The sequence below is a fragment of the Bos mutus genome, chromosome 6, assembly GCF_027580195.1.
Source record: "Bos mutus isolate GX-2022 chromosome 6, NWIPB_WYAK_1.1, whole genome shotgun sequence".
Lineage (NCBI taxonomy): Eukaryota > Metazoa > Chordata > Mammalia > Artiodactyla > Bovidae > Bos > Bos mutus.
The window spans coordinates 84,191,450-84,197,942 of NC_091622.1; the positions used below are offsets into that span (position 1 = coordinate 84,191,450).

Below are 6,493 nucleotides of genomic sequence, written 5' to 3' on the forward strand. Positions count from 1 at the left end.
TTGTCTCTGCTTTTCAATATGCTGTCTAGCTTGGTCATAGCTTTTCTTTTAAGGATCAAGCGTCTTTTAATTTCATGAATGCAGTCACCATGTACAGTGATTTTGGAGCCCAAGAAAATAAAGTCTCTCATTGTTTCCACTGTTTCCCCATCTATTTGCCATGAAGTGATGAGACCGGATACCATGATCTTAGTTTCCTGAATGTTGAGCTTTAAGCCAACTTTTTGACTCTTCTCTTTCACTTTCATCAAGAGGTTCTTTAGTTCTTCTTCACTTTCTGCCATAAAGGTGATGTTATCTGAATATCTGAGGTTATTGATATTTCTCCCAGAAATCTTGATTCCAGCTTGTGCTTTATCCAGCCTGGCATTTCTCCTGATGTACTCTGCATATAAGTTAAATAGTTAAGTTCAATTCAGTCGCTCAGTTGTGTCTGACTCTTTGCGACCCCATGAACCACAGCACGCCCAGCCTCCCTGTCCATCACCAACTCCCTGAGTTTACCCAAACTCATGTCCATTGAGTTGGTGATACCATCTAACCATTTCATCCTCTGTCGTCCCCTTCTCCTCCTGCCTTCAATCTTTCCCAACACCAGGGTCTTTTCAAATAATTCAGCTCTTTGCATCGGGTGGCCAAAATATTGGAATTTCAGCTTCAACATCAGTCCTTCTAAATAAGCAGGGTGAACATATACAACTTCGATGTACTCCTTTCCCTATTTGGAACCAGTCTGTTGTTCCATATCCACTTCTAACTATTGCTTCTTGACCTGCATACAAGTTTCTCAGGAGGCAGGTAAGGTGGTCTGGTATTCCCATCTCTTTAAGAATTTTCCAGTTTGTGGTCATCCACACAGTCAAAGGCTTTGGTATAGTCGATAAAGCAGAAGTAGATATTTTTTCTGGAACTCTCTTGCTTTTTTGATGACCCAACAGATGTTGGCAATTTGATCTCTGGTTCTACTTTGCCATATAATTTAAGTGTTTCTGTATTACTTATGAGATCAGTGGATCATTTTATATTTTCATTCCATCTTTACACTTACAGGAGAAAAATTATTGGAATTCTATACAAACACACTTTCTGAGGCACCAGAAAAGTTAGGGCTCATCCTAAAAACTAAAAGATAACTTACCTAAGCACTTCACTGTAAAACAGACTCCATTTGTTTACATTAAATGCCTGGAAACAGAAGTCAAAATAAAATACATATATCATATTTTTTTAGCCTTTCCATAATGTCATATGGTCATTTAGTTCTGACATAATAACAGGTATCTAGGATGGTGGGAATGGAATTTTTCCACTATATTTTTCAATTGAATAACCAGGGGTGAAACGAAGACTGTACATTAAAAGAATTTTAAGTATCTCAGCCAGAAACTCACCACAAGTCCAATGGCATCTGCAAGAACAACCTTGAACCTTGATTCCTGTAGCTTTGTCATACGTTTCTTGTTTGAAACAACATCTTCTCAAAACTTCATAGTAGTATCAAAATATTCCCAAATTGCATTTTTCAGCATTGAGAAATGTTAGCTAAAGATGCATGGAAAGCCTCAAACTTAATAGCAGATGGTTTGTTGGGATCAATAAGAGTGCAATGAAGATGTCAAAACAGTCAGATCATGACCCCTTGTGACAAGTTGATCCAGAATCATCTTCATTAATCCAATGACTATATTTCACTGGCCATGCCAGCACCTTTCCACAACTTCCAGAGCTAAAGTAGCAAGTCAGCCTTAGCAGCAACAGGTTTCCAAGGCAAACCATTCAATATCATAGTAATCCAAGTCTATGCCCTGACCAGTAATACTGAAGAAGCCGAAGTTGAATGGTTCTATGAAGGCCTAAAAGACCTTCTAGAACTAACACCCAAAAAAGATGTCCTTTTCATTATAGGGGACTGGAATGCAAAAGTAGGAAGTCAAGAAACACCTGGGGTAACAGGCAAATTTGGCCTGGAGTACAGAATGAAGCAGGGCAAAGGCTAATAGAGTTTTGCCAAGAAAATGCACTGGTCATAGCAAACACCCTCTTCCAACAACACAAGAGAACTCTACACATGGACATCACCAGATGGTCAACACCAAAATCAGAATGATTATATTCTTTGCAGCCAAAGATGGAGAAGCTCTATCAGTTCAATTCAGTCGCTCAGTCGTGTCTGACTCTTTGCGACCCCATGAATTGCAGCACGCCAGGCCTCCCTGTCCATCACCAACTCCCGGAGTTCACTCAGACTCACGTCCATTGAGTCAGTGATGCCATCCAGCCATCTCATCCTCTGGCGTCCCCTTCTCCTCCTGCCCCCAATCCCTCCCAGCATCAGTGTCTTTTCCAATGAGTCAACTCTTCACATGAGGTGGCCAAAGTACTGGAGTTTCAGCTTTAGCATCATTCCTTCCAAAGAAATCTCAGGGCTGATCTTCAGAATGGACTGGTTGGATCTCCTTGCAGTCCAAGGGACTCTCAAGAGTCTTCTCCAACAGCACAGTTCAAAAGCATCAATTCTTCAGTGCTCAGCCTTCTTCACAGTCCAAATCTCACATCCATACATGACCACAGGAAAAACCATATATAGAAGCTCTACACAGTCAGCAAAATCAAGAGTTGGAGCTGACTGTGGCTCAGATCATGAACTCCTTATTGCCAAATTCAGATTGAAATTGAAGAAAGTAGGGAAAACCTTTAGACCATTCAGGTATGATCTAAATCAAATCCCTTGTGATTATGCTGTGGAAGTGAGAAAAAGATTTAAGGGACTAGATCTGATAGACAGAATGCCTGATGAACTATGGACGGAGGTTCGTGACATTGTACAGGAGACAGGGATCAAGACCTTCTTTAAGAAAAAAAAAAAAAAATCCAAAAAGCAAAATGGTTGTCTGAGGAGGCCTTACAAATAGCTGTGAAAAGAAGAGAAGCAAAAAGCAAAGGAGAAAAGGAAAGATATACCCACTTGAATGCAGAGTTCTAAGGAATAGCAAGGAGAGATAAGAAAGACTTTCTTAGTGACCAGTGCAAAGAAATAGAGGAAAACAACAGAATGGGAAGACTAGAGATCTCTTCAAGAAAATTAGAGATACCAAGGGAATATTTCATGCAAAGATGGGCTCGATATAGGACAGAAATGGTATGGACCTAACAGAAGCAGAAGATATTAAGAAAAAGTGGCAAGAAAACACAGAAGACATATGCAGAAAACATCTTCAGGACCCAGATAATCACCATGGTGTGATCACTCACCTAGAGCCAGACATCCTGGAATGTGAAGTCAAGTGGGCCTTAGAAAGCATCACTATGAACAAAGTTAGTGGAGGTGATGGAATTCCAGTTGAGCTATTTAAATCCTAAAAGATGATGCTGTGAAAGTGCTGCATTCAATATGCCAGCAAATTTGGAAAACTGAGCAGTGGCCACAGGACTGGAAAAGGTCAGTTTTCATTCCAATCCCAAAGAAAGGCATTGTCAAAGAATGCTCAAACTACCGCACAATTGCACTCATCTCACACACTAGTAAAATAATGCTCAAAATTCTCCAAGCCAGGCTCAACAGTAGGTGAACCGTGAACTTCCTGATGTTCAAGGTGGTTTTAAAAAAGGCAGAGGAACCAGAGATGAAATTGCCAATATCCGCTGGATCATGGAAAAAGCAAGAGAGTTCCAGAAAAACATCTATTTCTGCTTTATTGACTATGTCAAAGCCTTTGACTGTGTGAATCACAATAAACTGTGGGAAATTCTGAAAGAAATGGAAATATCACCCCACCTTACTTGCCTCTTTAGAAATCTGTATTCAGGTCAAGAAGCAACAGTTAGAACTAGGCATGGAACAATAGACTGGTTCCAAATAGGTAAAGGAGTACGTTAAGTTTGTGTATTTTCACCCTGCTTATTTAGCTTGTATGCAGAGTACATCATGAGAAATGCCAGGATGGATGAAACACAAGCTGGAATCAAGATTGCAGGGAGAAACATCAATAACCTCAGATACGCAGATGACACCACCCTTATGGCAGAAAGCAAAGAAGAACTAAAGAGCCTCTTGATGAAAGTGAAAGAGGAGAGTGAAAAAGTTGGTTGAAAGCTCAACATTTGGAAAACTAAGATCATGGCATCTGGTCCCATCACTTCATGGCAAATAGATGGAGAAACAGTGGAACTAGTGACAGACTTTATTTTTTGGGGACTCCAAAATCACTGCAGATGGTGACTGCAGCCATGAAATTAAAATATGCTTACTGCTTGGAAGGAAAGTTACGACCAACCTAGACAGCATATTAAAGAGCAGAGACGTTACTTTGCCAACAAATGTCCTTCTAGTTAAGGCTATGGTTTTTCTAGTAGTCATGTCTGGATGTGAGAGTTGGACTATAAAGAAAGCTTAGCACTGAAGAATTGATGCTTTTGAACTGTGGTGTTGGAGAAGACTCTTGAGAGTCCCTTGAACTGCAAGGAGATCCAACCAGTCCATTCTGAAGAAGATCAGCCCTGGGATTTCTTTGGAAGGACTGATGTTGAAGCTGAAACTCCAACACTTTGGCCATCTGATATGAAGAACTGACTCATTGGAAAAGACCCTGATGCTGAGAAAGATTGAAGGCAGGAGGACTGGGGAATGGCAGAGGGTAAGATGTTTGGATGTCATCACCAACTCAGTGGAGATGAGTTTGAGTAAACTCTGGGAGTTGGTGATGGACAGGGAGGTCTGGCGTGCTGTAGTTCATGGGGTCACAAAGTGTTGGATACAACTGAATGACTGAACCGAACTGATGCTTACATCCAAAGAGAAATCAGTCAGGAAGTTAAATTAAAACAGCTCCATCTCAAGTAAATATGTAAATAGCAGATGTAGAAAGCAATTGAAAGGGCAAAGTCTAGAACACTTCCAGATTATACAGTGTGTTTAATATTGTTTTGTCAGTCATCACACATTTAAATATTAATGTCCTTGCATAGAACATCAACTATATCTTGTAAGGGATAAAAAGTGTAAAAATAATAGCAAATGAGAGGTTCTTGTGACTGCAGCCCCTTTGACACAGAATTAGAAATAAAGTGACATTAGCAAGTTGGAGGGTTAGGAGGGTCCCAACACTTGTATCCCCCATAAAATCTACAAAAACAATAAATGCACAATTAGAAACCATTGAAAAATGTGTAGAACTAAAATTTAAATTCTCTTCATTGGAAATTCAGTGTATTCTTTAAGATTTTCCCTGTGGTATGCAAATTTACATATATTTACATATGTTTAATTTTATGTCCAAAGAAGAATGTCATGCTTATTTTTTGTAATTTTTGCAACTTTTTATTTACTTAGTAATGTGACATGGAGAGTATTCAACAATATTGTCCATAATCCATCTGTTTTCTCTCATGGCTGTATAACGCATACCTATGTTGTAGGTTAGTGTGTTTATAAACTGATAGCAATTTAAGTGCTAGTGGGAATTCAGTATATAATTATGAACCCACCTACCAATGCAGGAAACATAAAAGATGTGGGTTTAATCCCTGGGTTTGGAAAATCCCCTGGAGGAGGGCATGGCAACCCACTGCAGTATTCTTGTCTGGAGAATCTCATGGACAGGAGAGCCTGGCAGGCTACAGTTCATGGGGTGGCAAGAAGTCAGACATGACTGAAGTGACTTAGCATGCATGAACACTTGTAAGTCTTTCTGTATGAAAGATAACCAAGATGTAGAGTTGCAGTGTTAAACAGTACATTTAAATTTTATTTTCAAAGGGTATCTCCACATTATACATACAGAAAAATAGTTCTCCTATATTATTTGTTCTGAAAATTATTTTTGGAAAATAATTTGCTTTAAAAAAATTTTAAATTATGAAAATATGCATTTTCATATAGTTCCCTGTATATTAGAATTTTTTAGGTAGATAAGATTTTTAGTTAGAATTTCAATATCAAACTCTCAGAAATTAATAGAATGCATCTATAGAGAAGTAGAAGAATACAGTAGACCTTAAAATCATCATGAATCAATTCAACATATTAAGATTTATGCAATTTTTACACAACAGTAGAATACAAATTCTACTCAAGTTCCCATAGACTATAAACTAGGAGACACTGAAATATATCCAGAGACATAAGTGGCTTAGTTTCCATTTCCAAAGCACCAGTGACTTTTGTCCACTTCTACATGTCATCGGCCATTTCACTTCTGTGACTTTCTTATTCATCTTCATCTATTTTCATATTGGACTGTTTGAGTTTTTTTGGAGTTTTGGAGTAATTCTCACTATACAGTAATGACAAACGCTTTTTTTTGTTACAAGTGTTGCAGGATAGATTTCTGGAAAATTATTTAGAACTATATGTGTGGTTTAATAATATTATCTACTATGGTACCATATTAATTCTATCTTTTTTAAATATGGCAATTATGTTGAGAGGCAGTATGGAAAATTCTGTGGTACATATTTCCTATCATTCCCCAAGCATCAATTTATTTTTAAATAA

At 38.4% G+C, this 6,493-nt stretch overlaps 1 pseudogene; it reads right to left on the reverse strand.

The window, feature by feature from the left end:
* Positions 1-1,134: 1,134 nt before the first annotated feature.
* On the reverse strand, positions 1,135-1,776 carry LOC138988196 (UDP-glucuronosyltransferase 2B31-like; annotated as a pseudogene).
* Between the last annotated feature and the right edge of the window lie 4,717 nt (positions 1,777-6,493).